The sequence below is a fragment of the Peromyscus eremicus genome, chromosome 2, assembly GCF_949786415.1.
Source record: "Peromyscus eremicus chromosome 2, PerEre_H2_v1, whole genome shotgun sequence".
In the NCBI taxonomy this organism is placed as follows: Eukaryota; Metazoa; Chordata; class Mammalia; order Rodentia; family Cricetidae; genus Peromyscus; species Peromyscus eremicus.
Window position 1 is genome coordinate 29,656,440 of NC_081417.1, and position 17,525 is coordinate 29,673,964.

General features: G+C 36.2%; 1 protein-coding gene across 1 annotated transcript in view; it reads right to left on the reverse strand.

Annotated features, from left to right (window-relative positions):
- Positions 1-17,525, reverse strand: part of Pkia (cAMP-dependent protein kinase inhibitor alpha) — a 75,552-nt gene that overhangs the window by 16,377 nt on the left and 41,650 nt on the right. The gene's annotated exons all lie outside the window — the stretch shown is intronic.

Below are 17,525 nucleotides of genomic sequence, written 5' to 3' on the forward strand. Positions count from 1 at the left end.
AGTAAAAATACTTTTTAACATAGATATTTTCTCATTAAAGTAAGGTACTTTCCACTATGTATTTCAGATAAATATTTAGCTTTTGAAAAACAAGGGCCAGCAAGTTGGTTCACGGTGTCAAGGCACTTGCCACCAAGCCTAAGTCCTAGCTGAGCTCCACTCCTGGGATCCATGCGGGGCGGGAGAAAAACTATTCCACAAGCTGTCCTCTGACATCCACATGTATACACATATAATAAATAAGTGATTGATAAAATGTGGTTTTAAAAAATCAAAAAATAGGTTACGACACTGACACATTTTTAAATTTTTAATTACTTTTCCATTTTTAAGCTCACCAGAGGAGTCAAATGAAGATCAAGTTGATTTGTTTGGTCTAATGTATAATAATAAGGATTAAAAATAACAAAATAACTGCGAAATTTATGAACATGACTACTTTAGGAATACTGAAAACTTCAAAAAGAATGCCAGGTACACTGGAAGGTGTACAATGATAATTTAAATGTCTTAATAATGTTACCAATATGGTTCTCTTATGCTGAAATAACAGATTAGAATTTTTAAGTCACACAATCAGTATTAATCATTCTCCAGTAATGCTTTTGGGACATGAGAAGCTAAGCTTACTTAATTTTCTATTTAGAGTTTACCTTAATATTTCTTTATAAATATGTAGCCATTTCCACACTATATTGAGACAGACATTACTTCACAAACTGGTTGTCTATTTAAATTGCTATAGAACATGATTTTTCAATCATATCATTTGATCACACATGTTAATTAGAGCCAGTAAGTCCTTCTTGATTTCTATGTTTGGTCTATAAAACCTTCTTACTCCAAACCCCACATATCTGGTCTAATCCTTTGAAGATGCTCTTTATATTCAAGATTCCTCACTGTGAAGGTGGGTTAGCTTTAAGAGAATAAAAACACAATTAACAGTGACTAGGATTTTGATAAGGATCTAAAAAATGTAAGTAACTTCTGAGAAAATGATTCCAAAATACAAACAAAACCTGCAAAAGTGAGAAAATGTTTAATAACTTCAATACTGTTATTAATGCAGTTCATCAAATTGGATGCTAGTTGGTTTTTACGTAGAATTGGTTACTCTCTTAGATTACTATTGCTGTGATGAAACACCATGACCGAAAATCAAGGCAGAGAGGAAAGGATTTATTTGGCTTATACTTCCACAGGGTAGTCCATCTTTGAAGAAATCCAGGACAGGAACTCAAACAGGGCAGGAACGTGGAGGCAGGAGCTGATGCAGAAGCCATGGAGGTGTGCTACTTACTGGCTTGCCCCATATGACTTGTTCGTCCTGCTTTCTTATAGAACCAGGGACCTCCAGCCCAGGACTGGTCTCACCCACAATGGGCTGGGCCCTCTTCCATCAGTCACAAATTGAGAAAATGCCCTACAGGCTTGCCTACAGCTCAATCTTGTGGAGGCATTTGCTCAGTTGAGGCTTCCCCCTCTCCAGTGATTCTAGTTTGTATCAAGTTGACAAAAAACCAGTGCGCACGGTTACTTATAAATGATATTGGCTTTTAATTTGGTAAATGTTAATAACATAAATTGTGACTAAGAAAGGCTTAAAAAAAGAAAAAGAGAAAAAGAAAATGAAGGCAATAAAGATTAGTTTGTAGGTAATATAACTGAAAGAGAACTAAAGACAGAAGGGACCTGGTTATGCCAGTTAATTTATGCAAATATGATGCTGGTGATATTTACCTGTTTTGAATGATCATAACAACTAAATATGCACTGTTTGTGTTTAAAACAAGGATGATGATGATGATGAATTTTAGTCCATTCTTGGGGAAAATGCTTCAACAGATCCCTGCTCTGCACTATACCTCTATCAGCCTGCCCAAGGCAGAGCTGCTAGGCACTGAGGATGAAGGAGCTGGGGCACATGGAAGAGGCTTCTATCTCCACAGAAGGGATGAATGGTGTCTACGAGAGTAGGATGGTTGAAATCTGAGGGATCTGGGATGAGAATCCTGGAGTGTGTCTAGAGTTTTAACTGGGATAAATAAGCAGATGGCATTATTTGGTAAATGGAAAAGGAACAGCCGTTTGAAAAGTCTAAGAATGGCACTTCATGATATCACAATGCTTCATCTTTTCTTTGCTGAATGAGTGGAAATGCATTAACTAAAAACCACACACATTTCACACACACACCAATATGAGCTCTTCTTCGGCAAGCACAAGTTCTGCTTGTGTGATATCTGGAAATTCCAATTGAAATCGTGCTTATACATCCCAATATGCCTCTTTTCAGCCAAAAATAACACATGCTATGACTGCACTTAGCATATTTTAAATATGTGTATAATTCCTGCCAATTATCTGCTTCACAGATGTTACTTTCCATGCAGTGTTATGAACTCCATTCATTACTCAAGAGTATGATGAATCGGTTCAATTCATGATATATTTGAATATTACTATGTTTGTAAAATCCTGTTATTAATGACTTACTTACACAATGTTGATACTCTTTACCATTGCTATATGTTATTTCAAAGCTTTTTCTATACATTAGACTTTCTGAATGCTAATACACTGTCTAAGTTAGTGTGAAAGGAACAGAGAGAAGAGGGTTTGCTGAAGAACAGCAGAATTAACTAAATTACTTTAAAATTAAGAAAACATTAAAAATAAATAAACATTCTACAAAGTATTAATGTGGACATTGAGAAATGTGTCCATTAGAACAGATACTGATATGTAAATCGACAGATGCTCTGTCACTCTGTCTTCCTCCTTCCCTTCCTTCTACTTCCAGGATCACCTGTAGTTCAGCTCAGCTGTTCTGTGACTCACAACATGGCAGAAGGTGACACTGAACTAGTGTTTCTACCTCTACCTCCCAAGTACTGGGATTACAGATATGTGTCCAGTTCAATGAATACTTTCAAATGAGATACTTCACTAAACAAAATACTTAAAATGTAAGAATAAAGTCATTGTATTAGTAATATAAAAAGATTTATATTGAGAAGACAAATAATATTTATTTTGTTAAACTGATTTGCCTAGACAATGATGTGTCACAGATTATCACAAACACTTGACTCTGTATCTACATATTTTTTTGCAGTACCAGTGATTGAACATAAGGCTTTGGGCAAGAACTCTGTTACTGAGCTATATCCGCAGGATTTCTTTTTAGTGTTTATTTTGAGTCAGGGACTCAATGAATTGTCAAGGGTTGACTTAACATTTTTAAAGCCTGCAGCCCTTGAATTTGCAATTCTCCTCCTCAGTCTCTTTTATTTATATACTTGTTTGTTTGTTTACACTTATTGATTTATTTGAGGGGTGTGGGAAGAACATATCTATACCGCCATGCTCACGAGGAGGTCAGATGACATCTTGCAGGAATTTTGGGTTCTGGGGATTGAACTCATGTTGTGAGGCTTGGAAACAAGCCTCTAAGGCGCTGAGCTATCTGGGAAAGCCTCAGCCTCTCTTATAGTTGCTATTACAGGCCAGCAAAACAAGCGTGGCTTGATGGTGCATATTGAGCATCTTATTGATTCTGAGTACTGGAACTTGGCCTTTTGACACTCTTTCAGTATCATGAAAATTTAAATGCTAAACCCTGTCTTTATCAATTAAAATTTAACTCATCTGATAGAGTTACAATGAATTTTCAAGTTAAAAAAGACTCTCAAAACAGAGATACAAGGCTAGATACAAAATAAATACTAACAGCTAACAATTCTCAAATCCATTATATTGTAGTATAGTACAAACTTCTTTGACACAGAGTCTAAGTGAAGATTTTTACTTCAGCTTCGTAACTTAGGAATGCCTTATCTGATTTCCATAATGTTTTGTCAAAATGCTTTTAAATGAGCATCAGAAGGCCTGGTGCTTGTCATTTCTTCTACACTTACACTGCTGCGTAGGGAGTCTCACAGCTTTCTTAATTCATATCAACTTTAATATTTTTCACCACACAGACTCCATGAGCACATAGAGTAAACACCTACAGAGTGACTTGAAATAAAATACCCTTCAAGTTAAAGTTAGAATCATGCATGCTTTGTTATGCTTCCATCTAAGTGTGCAAAGGAAAGTGTTCATATAGATGACACATAGAAACCACCCAGGATGCTTACCAATTTACCAGCGGCTGACCTCACCAGCAAATCTGGCCTTGCCTGCAGAATTAGAACAATTTTAAAATGAGAGCTGTATTTCACTGACTGCAAAGGCAGCATACTAGTCCTCAAAATTTTACGACAGGGCAGATACACAAACACATACACACAAACACACACACATGCACGCATGTGTGCACTAGCTCACACACATACATGCACATACACAGTCTTCTGTGCTTTCAAATCTGTGGCAGGTTTAACCATGACTTTTAGTGTATCTTCTTATTTATCCATTTATTAATGCACAGACAGATGAGAACAGTTAAAAAAAAGGGCCTTTTTTTATTTATGAAAACTGGCCCTGTAGAAACTTTTAGAACAGTCACATGAAATTGGAACACACACAAATCTTGGTATTTTGTTTCCTCTCTAGTCTGTGTCAATACCAACAACAGGAATTTCTTCACAATTAGCTTGAGATGTGTTGTATTGTACTGATAAACATCAATTGGATATTTACTTTTTAAACACATTTTCTGTTTTCTCCCCTCTCTCTGCTCTCCTAAGGCAGGGCATCTCTGCTGCCCGGCTTACTGCCCTGCATTCTTGGCTCCTTTGCTATAATGTGTTCCTGTACTTGGCGTTGCCTGGCCGCTCAACAGTCAAACACCAGACAGAATTGTTTACGGAAAGGAAAAGGTCTCGTATATTTTAAAGATGGAAACAGAACTTCAGAAATGAATTGTACAAGAAAGAACAATTAGAAAACTGGTCACGGCTAAGGTTGTCAGATTCAATCCTTCCTCTAAACGGGGCAAGAAGAACAAGGCCCAGAGGGTGGGGCCTGCTTGCTGCTGAACACACTGGAAATGAGTACTTCTTCCTATCCGTTTTATGCCATGGGCCATGGATTACAAGACATGGACTGAAGTGTCATTACTGCTTATGTATCATTTGATACTGAGTAACAAAATTAATTTAATCTGGCTTTAGTGCTTATGCCTCCAAAATATGGGTTCCCAGACTAAGTAAATATTTCAAATATTTTCTAGGTCTCACAGTCTCTGACCTTAGCCTCCATGTGCCCTTTGTAAAGGCCATGTTTTCACAAAAGATAGCATTCTTTTCAAAGCCTTTGGAGGAAGGGCAAGTTATATTTAGAAGGCCCATTTGGCATGCTGGGTGTTCTCATGTCTTACTGCTATTTATAACCAGGTGTAGGCCAGTAGGACAGCAGATTTGTTTTAACTAATAACTGTCCAGGCTTCAGAGAAAGAAAAAATTGTTTGGCACCTAATTTAAGTCTTGACTTTAGAATGAATTGAAAGCTAGATGTATATATTTGTGTGTATGTAGTATATGTATACATATGTGTATATATGCATGTATGCACACATGTATTAAATACTTGCTGATTTCTTAATATTATACATATATATGCATGTATATGTGTATATTATACATGTATATGTGTATATACATGCATGTATGAATACACACATTAAATACTCTCTTGTTTCTCAATATTGTACATATATATGCATGTAGTATATGTATATATATGTGTGTATATACATGCATGTATGAATACACACATTAAATACTCTCTTGTTTCTCAATATTGTACATATATATGCATGTATGTAGTATATGTATATATGTGTGTATATATACATGCATGTGCACACACACATTAAATACTTGCTAATTTCTCAATAGTTTCATGGTCTCATGCCAAACATAATTCAAAAACTCATACTTCTGTTGGGACATAGGAGTCTGTCACTTGACAGACAAGTTTGACTATTCTGAGTTTCTGAGTGGATTCCTTATGATTGTTTTCTTTCTCAGTTTTATCGCAACTACCTCTAATTTGAATGTCAATAAATATTTACAAGTTCTACAAGTATTCACTTTTATTCTTATGAATTTTGTTGGTTTTATTGTAGTAGAGATAACCACATCATTTCATAGATAATTGACGAAACAAAAGCAAAGCAAAATAAAAATACTATTAGGAAAAAAAAAAAAAACATAGAAAGGCCTAAATGAAATAATGCCAGGATTATAAAGTGTTAACAAGACGCGAGCAGGCCGACACTAGAACCTGAAGCCACTGTTTCTAACATTCCTAGAGTCCAGAGGAGGGTTAGCTGAAATTGGGGGTTTGTTGTTGCTGACAATTTTTCAAAAAACATCACATGAATAAAAAAAAAAAATGAATTAAAAGTAAAAAGTAATTTGTTTCCCAAACAGTAAGCGTAAGTTATCAACACCAGGCCTGTCTAGTCTAAATACTTCAGTATTTCCTATGAATATACAAGAAAAAAAAATCATGGAATTCAGAATGCTCACAGGCCTCAATACAGTGCCATGATGTGACCCTCACACCCCTGCAAGGGTTGTCACTTAATCCAGTAACACCATATTCACATCACAAGGATCACCTCAGGATGTAGATGCAGCATTTAATACAGCTTTCTGCCAACTGTTTTTAATATGGAAACATTTTTGGGCTTCTTTTTGGGTAGCCTGATCTTGACACCTTTCAAGATCACAGGTCAGTTACGTTTGTAGAAAGCAGTTTGAATTTACGAGTGAGTGGATTCGGAAAATGTCATATTGTGAAACTGCATTTATACCGTGACATCTTAGCACACGATACTGACAAACCTTTGAGTTTTACCTTATTTGCATATTAACATTAATTAAATTCACTAATAATCCCACTTGCCTTTCTCACTATAAAGTTGTTTTGTCATCATCAATAATTTTTGTTTTATATAAATATCAAAGTTATACTTAACTCCATTACTTATTTCAGTGTAGACTTAAACTTTTCGTGGAAGGTGATTAAAATTTGCCATTACTTATTTTGAGGACTGTATTGTTTGTAACTTATCCTGTGGAAATGCTTCAGTGTGGCCAGTATGCTTTGATATTCCCCAGTCACTCTAATTTCTTTTATAGCTTTTGGAACAGCAGAATAGTCTAGGGCCATTTTATATTTTCCCTTATCTGCCTCTGAATCAGCCATTTCCTTAAAGACCCCTGGTTCTTCTAAATGGAAAGCTAGATCTAGAAACTAAGATTGGGACATTATGTGTGGACATTGCTGCAGGGAAGAAGCTGTAAGACTCCTCAAATGACAGATCTTTGAGATTAGGGACATATACCTATGGAAACATATACGCTTATTCTTATATACCTTATGTCTTTTTATTTCTTATCAGTTTACATTGAAAAATGCAATTCACTTCAATATGATTCATTTTCATTCAACACCATATGGTTCATTGTAGGTTATTTTTTCTTTTCCTACTTTACCCCTCAGGCAGTGAGAAACACTGGTCACCACAATCCCAGATAGCCTTCCTTAATGAATTGATAAATATTTTATCAAATTCTTACTGCTATCACCCTTCCTTCTATACAAACTTTTCCTCATGCAGCCAAAGGCTATGAATAGCTATTAAGTGCTGCTGGCTGTGGTGCCTTCCCCATCAGATGCTTTTATCTTTCTAAAACGTCCTTACCATTTCCCCCAGATAATCCCCTAAATTTTTAATACCTAATAGGTTGGAAAATAATAATGCCATTTGACTGTTATCTACTCTATGAATTGATCTGCATAATTGCTAGTCAAGGTGCTTGGGATAGCATCTGGACCCACCTTCACCTTATCCTCTGCCCCTGTTTTGCCACATGGACTATAAACCATCTGCTGATCTTCAGTGCATCTCACGGGTCAACTGTAGCAGCCATATGATTTTTTTCAACATTCTGATATTTGCACTTGTTTTGGCTGAAGCCTAAATGATCTGTAAGATTCCAACAAACTAGATTTCAAAAAGCATTTGCATTTTATTTTTGTGGAGACATTTGGGATAAGACATTTTGGAAAACTAAAGATATGTTTGTACATTATTCACACTTTTAGCAATTCACCACTTGGTTAAATAAGAAATGTGAACTTAGATCTCAAACAAGAGTTACAAATGATAAAATCCATGTGTTTGAAATCATGAACTTTGTGTGCTTATAGATGGGTTAATGCTAGATGTTGAATTTAGTCTTTACAAATTGTTGATGAACCAGACGTAGGAACTTGGAATAATGACCTGTTAAGGATAAAGCCAAGGTTTTTGATCTCAGCAAATAAATTAGTGGCAAAGATAGGAAAAACTAGAGTGAAAGTGATAGATAAATGTAAAATAGTAGGCAGATGTGGTGGTATACGCTTTTATTCCCAGAAATTCAGGATGCTGAGTGGGGGCGGGGGTGGAAACAGCTTGACCACACAGCTGCCATGACAGGCTTAGGGGCCCAGACACAGCTTCTGTGACTGGCTTATTGGCAGGCAACACTCAGATCCAAGAAAAGCCATAAGCTGACTCCAGCCAGGGATAGGTCAGCATCTAAGGGGAAGTGCCTGACATCCCAAACATTCCAACTGTTAAGATTAGATAAGATTGCCAGATGTCCCTGAGTCTAGTACAGACCTATTTCCCCCTTTTACCAAGATACCTCCTAGACAAATGTCAGCCAATCAGGGTCCTGAACCCTGGAAATCCCCTCACCCTAATCTCTGCTATGATAAAAACCCTATCTTCCCTGGGCTCAGGGCTTTCTGCTCTCATCGCTGCATCAGACAGGCAGAGAGACCAAGCTCTGAGCTTGAAATAAAGGCCCTTTGCTTTTACATATGGGATTCAGTATCCTTGGTGGTCTTCTGGGTGTCCCCATGATCTGGGCTTAACACTGAGGCAGGAAGATTATAAGTTAAAGAACAACTTAGACAACCAATGGGACCCTATTTCAAAACACTAAATCACTTATTCTCAACCTTCCTAATGTAGCAACCCTATAATATGTTGTGATGACCCTCAACCATAAAATTATTTGGGTTGTTACTTCATAACTGTAATTTTGCTACTGTTATGAATCATAATGTAAATATCTGTGTTTTCCGATGGTCTGAGGTGACCTCTGTGAAGGGGTTGTGACTGACAAGTTGGGAACTGTTGCACTAGAAGAAAAAAAAGAAAATGTAAAATGCATAATGTATTTATTAACATTGGTATAAGAGATTCACAGAGCATATACAGTGGAAAATTGTAGTTATGAAGATCTGAGATGTGGATGAGCAGTCAAATGTGGAAGGATCTTCATTTTAATGTACTGAGACCACAGTAAAAACAAACAAACAAAACAAAACAAAACAAAAAAACCTCATGAACAGTGAGTGTAGATAGAAAACTGTGCTCCAGAAATGGGCATTAGGGAAGTTTACCTCTAGACTGGGGGATAATGTTCTTTACAGGGACAATCCCTGATGGGAGACAAAGGTTTGAGGTCTGGGGTCCTGTTCCAATGACCCCAATGGTGAAAGAGTGAGATACCAAGGTGGGGATTACCTGAAATGACAAAAAAACCAGACTGAATGCTGCCTTGCCCCTCCATCTGAAGTATAAACTCCCCTACATGAGAAATGGTATGGCCAGCAACACTCGGGATTATCCCAACAGATGGCACAGCTGGTAAAATACATAAATAAATAAAAGTTTAAAGGATCCAGAGACTCATTCCAAGCCCAACTGACCCTTGAGGACCAGACCTTTAACTAGCCCTTCCTAACAGTCAATAAAATATTGCATACATATTCTGGATAATTCTACTAATATCTCCTGTAATTGTATTTTCAAAATTAGACTGAGACCATGCCAAATACCATCATTCCATTGGTAATTATCTTTGGAATAGGGTCTTTGCACTTTATGGTGGAAATGGTTTATATCAATTATAACCTCTAGTCACAATCTATTAAGCATTGCACTTTATGTACTTGCCTGCTGTTTTAATTTCCCATCTTTTTGATTACAGCCAGTCCAGTATTATGGTAATCTAATCCCATCTATGTGGGTTCCCTTGATTGCTGCTTTCTTAGCTACACTTGTTTGTTAAGTAAATGAAACCACATATCTATGCACTTTTAAAGTTTTCTGATAAGCCTACTAGAGAATTGTAGCAACCACCACACCCTATGACCCAGATGAGCAGGAATAAGCCAGATCAGTCCTCATCCAAATTCCCTAACAGCAGTCAAGGTTACATCTTCAGAGGATGACTGCTGATGACATCAGATAGAAAGCCAGCAGGCAGTTTAGGGACCAGAGGTCTTGATCAGTGTCCTTGGCCACAAACCAGACATTTCCTTGGATCCATCCCAGCTAGATATCAGAAACACCATAAGTATTTGAGGGTTTGGTCCCTAATCTTTTTCCTCAATGAGTCTCAGCTCTTAACGTTGCTGGTATTAGAAGCCTTCTAGACAATTGAGGATGGACCCTTACCTCCTGTTTCCCTGATAAGACAGAAAAAGAAGCCCCTCCTTCAGGCTTAAGTTCCTATATGAGAAGTTGGTGATATCTGGACTTCTTTGAGGTCCATTAGTCAAAGATAATTCCTCCTGATCAAAAGAATAGGATGTAAGTTTTATCTCTGGCCCTGGGTGAAGAGTTCACAATCTAAATTTCTAAAAATAGTACTTATCATTATCTTTTTTTAGAGTCAGTCCTTCAGAGCCTGTTGATCAGTTAGCCAAGAGTTAACCCCCAAGGAATACTAACCAGAAGACAAGCCTCAGGGTGGAGGCTTTCAGAGCTTTTTCACAAAGCACTTTGGACCCTGTCCACTTTTTTCTGTTATTCAGAAAACTGTAAGTCCTCTCTCTCTCTCTCTCTCTCTCTCTCTCTCTCTCTCTCTCTCTCTCTCCCCTCTTTCTTCTTCTTCTTCTTCTTCTTCTTCTTCTTCTTCTTCTTCTTCTTCTTCTTCTTCTTCTCCTTCTTTCTTTTTTCTTTCAGATACTCATCAAAGCATAGGTATGCACTCTGGCCTTTCTCTTTCATTCTCTGAAGGTCTTTCCACCTACAGTGTGGCTGATTGTCCATACTTTGGTTGCCATCAGGTCATAACCAATGAGTCTGCCTACTTTCTTGACTCCTAACTCAATGTTGTAGCTTTCTCTCTTCTTTTGGTCAGTTGCTGACATTTGCAGTTTATCTGTCCTGTTGCTCTGATTTCAAACTCTAAAATATTGTACTCAAGTTTCTTTCTGAGTCTGCATTAAAAATCTTTTATTAGAGGGCTGGAGAGATGGCTCAGAGGTTAAGAGCACTGTTTGTTCTTCCAAAGGTCCTAAGTTCAATTCCCAGCAACCACATGGTGGCTCACAACCATCTGTAATGAGATCTGGCGCCTTCTTCTGGCCTGCAGGGACACATGCAGACAGAACACTGTATACATAATAAATAAATAAATCTAAAAAAAAAAAAGAGAGAGACTGTCACTAAAAATCTTTTATTAAAGTAGGCTAAGAACCCAAAAAATGAAATTGTGACTCCCAATAGCAATTGGGGGAATCACCAAAGGAGAACAGGAAGTTCTCTCTCATGAGAAGTGTGATGTCTTGAAAGTCAGTGAAACAATAGCATTGACACTGGAATCACAGAAGGTGATTTTCTAAATTTTCATTCTAAGACATTTAGTGACCAAAAAAGGTAACTGACTGCAGAGGCAATGGGAGTGTTAACACTGTAAAAAGAGAATTAAAATTTAGGATAGAAACACAATTCTATTTTCATTTAGATTTTTCTAAAATTACCTTTAAAACTAATATATAACTATATCATTTTACAGCTTCCTTTTCCTCCATTCATTTCCTTCCTCTGACCCTTCCTTCTCCTGAAATCATGCCCTCTTTAATTGATATTGTTACACACACACACACACACACACACACACACTTGTAATCAGAAGTTTCTCACCCGCCAATTCCCAAATAACCACTCAGAGGCTTAATATTAATTATAAATGTTTGGCTGATGGCTCAGGCTTATTACTAGCTAGCTCTTACATTTAAATTAACCTATTTCTATTAATCTATATTTTGCCATGTGGCCATGGCATTACCTGTCTGCTGGCATGTTGCTTCTTAGGAGCCCGGATGGCATCTCCCAGATTCCACCCTTCTTCTCCTGTATCTCTGCTTGGATTTTCCCTCCTGGCTCTATCCTGCCTTGCCATAGGCCAAAGCAGCTTTATTTATCAAGCAATGAAAGCAACACATATTCACAGCGTACAGAAGGACATCCCATATCATTTCCCCATTTCTGTCTAATCAAAATATTGAAACAAACTGCTTGGTTTGTATATGTTACAATTTCAGGGCTGACTACTTGATATTAGATAACCAATAGGAAGTTCAGCTCTGGGGAAAACTATTTCTCCCTATCTCAATATGCCTTGATTTCCTGTAGTTCTTTGTTTATGAATGGGGTCTTGTGAGAATTTACCCATCCATGGTAGCATGTCAACTGGTATGAAACACCATTTTAAATAAAATGTCCATTTAAAAAATAGATGACCATGCTTTGACATAACATTTAGTATGTCCAGTGCAATTGCAGCATGACTGTTGTAGGTGAAGATAAAGACAAAAGTTAAACAGTAAAATCAAGTAAAAGAAAAAATACCTGGTTTTTATAGATTTTTTCCATAGATTTCAAATATTTACAGGCTTGAACCATAACATTTCAATCAGAATTTTTAAGACATCATAGCAATTTTAGAAAAACTTAAGCTTATTTATATAATTGCTTACATGAATTCATATAGCTCATATTTTATGACAAAAGAGTAAAACTTGAATGTTCTGGATACAGATCATTCCCCTTTTCTGCACCCAAATGCTTTATTGATTATTTGTTTTTGATCTTCTCAATTTTGGTTTTTAATTATGTCATTATAAATCTTACATTCTAAATCGTCGATATAGCTGTATCAGTTATCTTACAGTGTTGAAAATTAGACCCTTCCAGCTGTAGACCTGAAAGCCATTCATGTGAGGAGGTGAATTAGCTAAGTATCCTATGTTTCTTAATCTCTGAAAATGGGGACAACAACACAAGACTTACCAATGACTGTAGAGTGTTTACACAGCAGCCTTATTACAAAGATTGGTGTCTTAAGTCATTCAGTAGGAGTGCAGACGTTATTAAAGAAAATCATTAATGGTAAAACAGATGTTGGATTATTTATTAAACTTAAGGATGATCTGTTTGTGAATTTCTTTTAAATAAAAGGATATTTTTTACCAAAAATATCTCCCTATGTCAAGTACAAAATCCTGCAATATCTTGGCCCAATAGCTTAACAATGCATGGCACTAGACTAAATATTTTAAGTGTGGGGTAGGTTTACTCAGGTATTGAACTTTAAATTTTGCTGAATTTGCATTTATATATACATAAACTATATCTATACATTAAAAATGTAACCATATATACATATGCACACACACACACACACACACACACACACACACAAGAGCTACAATGTTAGACATCACAGAGAACATTTTCATTACAGAAAGTTCTGAGCAGAGATCACTTTAACCTTTAAACAATATTTTCATATTTATTCCATTTTCTGAGAAAGTCTACAGTTATTGGAGAAGTCAAACTGTTATTATAAAATGAGAATTGATATTATCAAAATGTTTGAAAATAAGATCAAGATATAAAATATGGTGTTTCTTCAAAGAAATTACAAGGAAAAACCCTGGAATTCATTTCCAATTGTTAGAAACAAACTTATTTTGGAATAAGTTTACAAAAGATATACAAGATATTATTCAGAAAAAAACTTTATTAAAAATTGTGTATAAAGATAGATCCAGTCTCTGATAGAAAGGTTATTTGCAAGAGTAGAGGGTTTCTAAACTTTTTATCACATATGGTACAATTTCAATACAAATACTTGACAGATCTTTTGTGGAGTTGCTAATTATGAGATTTACACGAAAGATCAAGTGGCCAAGAATAGCCTAGATCTTCCTAATGTGGGGGTATTTTAGCTCACTACATACACAAAGATAGAGCTATATTATGTATTATGTGAAGTGGCACTTGAAGGCAGTGAAACAGACAAATGGAACAGAGTAAAGAGTCCGGAAACTGACTACAACTTATATGGAAATCAGATTAGTCATAGGGAATTCTTTACAATTACAAGGATGTAGAGCTCTGGAGCGATAAGTGATAAGAAGCATGTGCTGCTCTTGCAGATGGACAGATTTTGAGTCCTAGCACCCATGTCAGAGAGCTCACCACCACCACCACCTACAGCTTCAGTTTCAGGATATCCCACACTCTCTACCGGCCTCACTGGGCACGTCACTCATATGTAAACCCACTTGCACACACACAAACAATTAAAATAAACTCTAAAAAATTACTAGAATGTGACTGGATTAGTCCTGAAAAGTTTGATGATTCATAAAAATGGATCAAACACGAATCATATTGCATAGATTACTGTCTTGAAAAGAAAATACACTAGAACTTGAAGACTGTACCCCAAAACAGGTATCTATACACCATAATACCAGAAAAGAACATTTTAATATAAAAAGCTACTATCCTAAAAGATAAATTTGGTTTCATTAATGTTAAGAGTGGCTATTTATCTCCAGACACCCTTTTTCCAGTAAAGACTATCCTAGGTGAAGTAATTTGTATATTGTTTATTAATTTGTCTATACTTGAAAACTGTAAGAAGTAAGTAAATAAAAGAAAAATCTAAATATTAGTAGAAGATATTCCTGAATTTTCACATATTGGAAAACTTGCTGACAATTAAACCAATGAGGAATTTTTCTACTGACTAGAAATAAAGTTACATTAGATTGCTATAGACTGAATTATTTACTACAAATTCACACACTGAAGCTGCTACTCTAATATGAAAACATTTAGAGCTCTGTCTTTGAAGAGATACTTCAGGTTAAATGAGGTTGTAACGGTGAGGCCTTAATCTACTCTGAGTGGATTCCAAGGCAGGATATTCCCTTAAAATCAAAGGATGAGAGCCACGGCAACAGCCAACCAAGAGGCACAGAAACAGCCCTCAGATTTTTTGTTTTGTTTCTAGAACTATGAAAAAAAACTTTGTTATTTAAGCTAAAAGGTTTGTCACATTTGTTGAAGCAATGCTAGCCAGTTATTGCAATTCAAACTGTTCATCATCTAGTTTGGCAAAGCCTGAAGCTATAGAGAAGAAGGCTCTACACACACACACACACACACACACACACACACACACACACACCCCTCTCACATGTGTACAAGGGTATATTGAAATAAATAATCATTAAGTCCTATTAAAGTAAGTCCAAGACAATGTCAACATCATCAACATGATCATAAACACGTGCTCATCTCTACACAAGAAAATACTATAATAGTGGTGGGAAAACAGAAGTTCAAGCAAAATGTATGAACCTTAGAAATATTATATTGACTTAAAAGTACTAATTATTTAAAATATAATGGTAATTCTAAAAAATTAAAAAAGATCACCCAATACAATAAAAATAATTCATAGATGTTTATATGAAACCAAGAACAGCATTATTTTGTCGATGGAAGAAGCTTAAAGCAATGTTGTACATGGGAGGAAAAGCTTGTGATGTTCATCCTAGTTCTTAACTTTGGAGACTTTTATTTTGTTCTTATATTTCAAAAATTATATATGTTTCCAGAATTAAATATTATATAAGATTGTTTTTAAAAATCTCTAGATAGCAAGTGTTACCTTCAAGCCTTAATTCTGAAGATAACTATCTCTGCTTCTAAAGACCATCCACATCCACTTACAAACCTAAGTTTATAGGTTTGTATGTAAATTTCTTTCTGCTATGAAATTCTTTCATAGAAGGATCTTAATTTCATAATGAAGCATTCTACTTCTGAACATGTATCATCCTTACTTAAAGTGGCACTGTCCTTTTGGCTGTCCAGAAACTTTAAGAACATCAGATAAGTACAGCTTCTGTTACTAAGAGAATATAAGAAAGAAAAGAAGTGTGGGAAATAAACTTGAGATTGTTGACAAATGCATACAGAGTTTGCAAAACTGCAAAGCAATTGATGCCTACCGTAGCATCTCAGACACACTGTTAGTAGGTACGTCTGTGTACCACCCAACGGTAAAGGAATAAAAGTCCAGGGGAATATATTTCTACATATTTTGAAATGAGTTCCAGTATGCTATTTTTGAACATTTGTTGTTTTAGTTTTTTTGGTAATTGCAATCTATAAAATTTACATTTCTTTTATTAATTATAAAGCAGCTTTTTTTTTCCTTTCTTGGGACCACAGGAGATAACAACAGCCCCCAGAAATATCACTGCTTTGGCACTATGGCTGTTCCACACATCAAAAAGAATGCAAAGCAGAATTTAGTTGATAGTTATTTTAAAATTATCTTTAATTTCTTTTCTTTTCTTTTTTTTGATTTTTTTATTTATTTTATAATTTAATTTAATTCTACATATCAGCCACAGATTCCCTTGTCTCCCCCCTCCCGCCCCCCTTCCCCCCAGCCTACCCCCCATTCCCATCTCCTCCGGGGCAAATATTCCTCTGGAGATTGAATTCAACCTGGTAGACTCAGTCTAGACAGGTCCAGTCCCCTCCTCCCAGGCTGAGCCAAGCGTCCCTGTATAAGCCCCAGGTTTCAAACAGCCAACTCATGCACTGAGCACAGGACCCGGTCCCACTGCCTGGATGCCTCCCAAACAGATCAAGCTAATCAAATCTTTAAGAGTACCATTATAAAATTCTTTTAAAAACATGTTTCTTAAAATAGAAGATTATTGCAGGGATGTTCTACTCACATTTCAACCATCTGGTAGTAAGCTTAATGCAGGGGCTATATGTCTACACATAAGGCATGTTATGTGACCTTATTATAAAATTAATCTGAAACCAAGGTAAACTGTCAGATCTGAGCTTTTATGTCAGGGCTAATTCTACACTAGCCCTCGGCAAACATGGTGTCTGGGCTTGTTGTCCAATTTGACTGAGAATCATGAGGATTAATCCATTCCTTCAGTAGATTTTCACGGCTTATATCCCATGTTTCAGTTACAGTGATGGGTCCTAGGACTCCAGAAGTCAACACATCATGCAACATCAGGGCAGACACCTTTTTTATTTAATTTAATTTAATTAATTAATTTATTTATTTAGCCTTATTAACTTGTTTCATTCGCTCATTAAGCTATCATCATTCATCATGCGTTTTTGTTTGGAATGCTGGCTAGAGGTCATCTATGAGGCTAAACGCTGAGTACTTAACTGCACATGAGAAAAATAGTCCTTGATTTTGATAAACAACTAAAGGGCCATGGAGACAACATACGAAAATGATTTGTGTTAGGAGACAAGATGGAATGGGTTAATCTAGCATTCTGTATGTGCAGCCTCCTGAGATTAAAGCCATGAGCTTACTAAGTGCACATAGTAACCATAAGCTAAAAATGGAAAA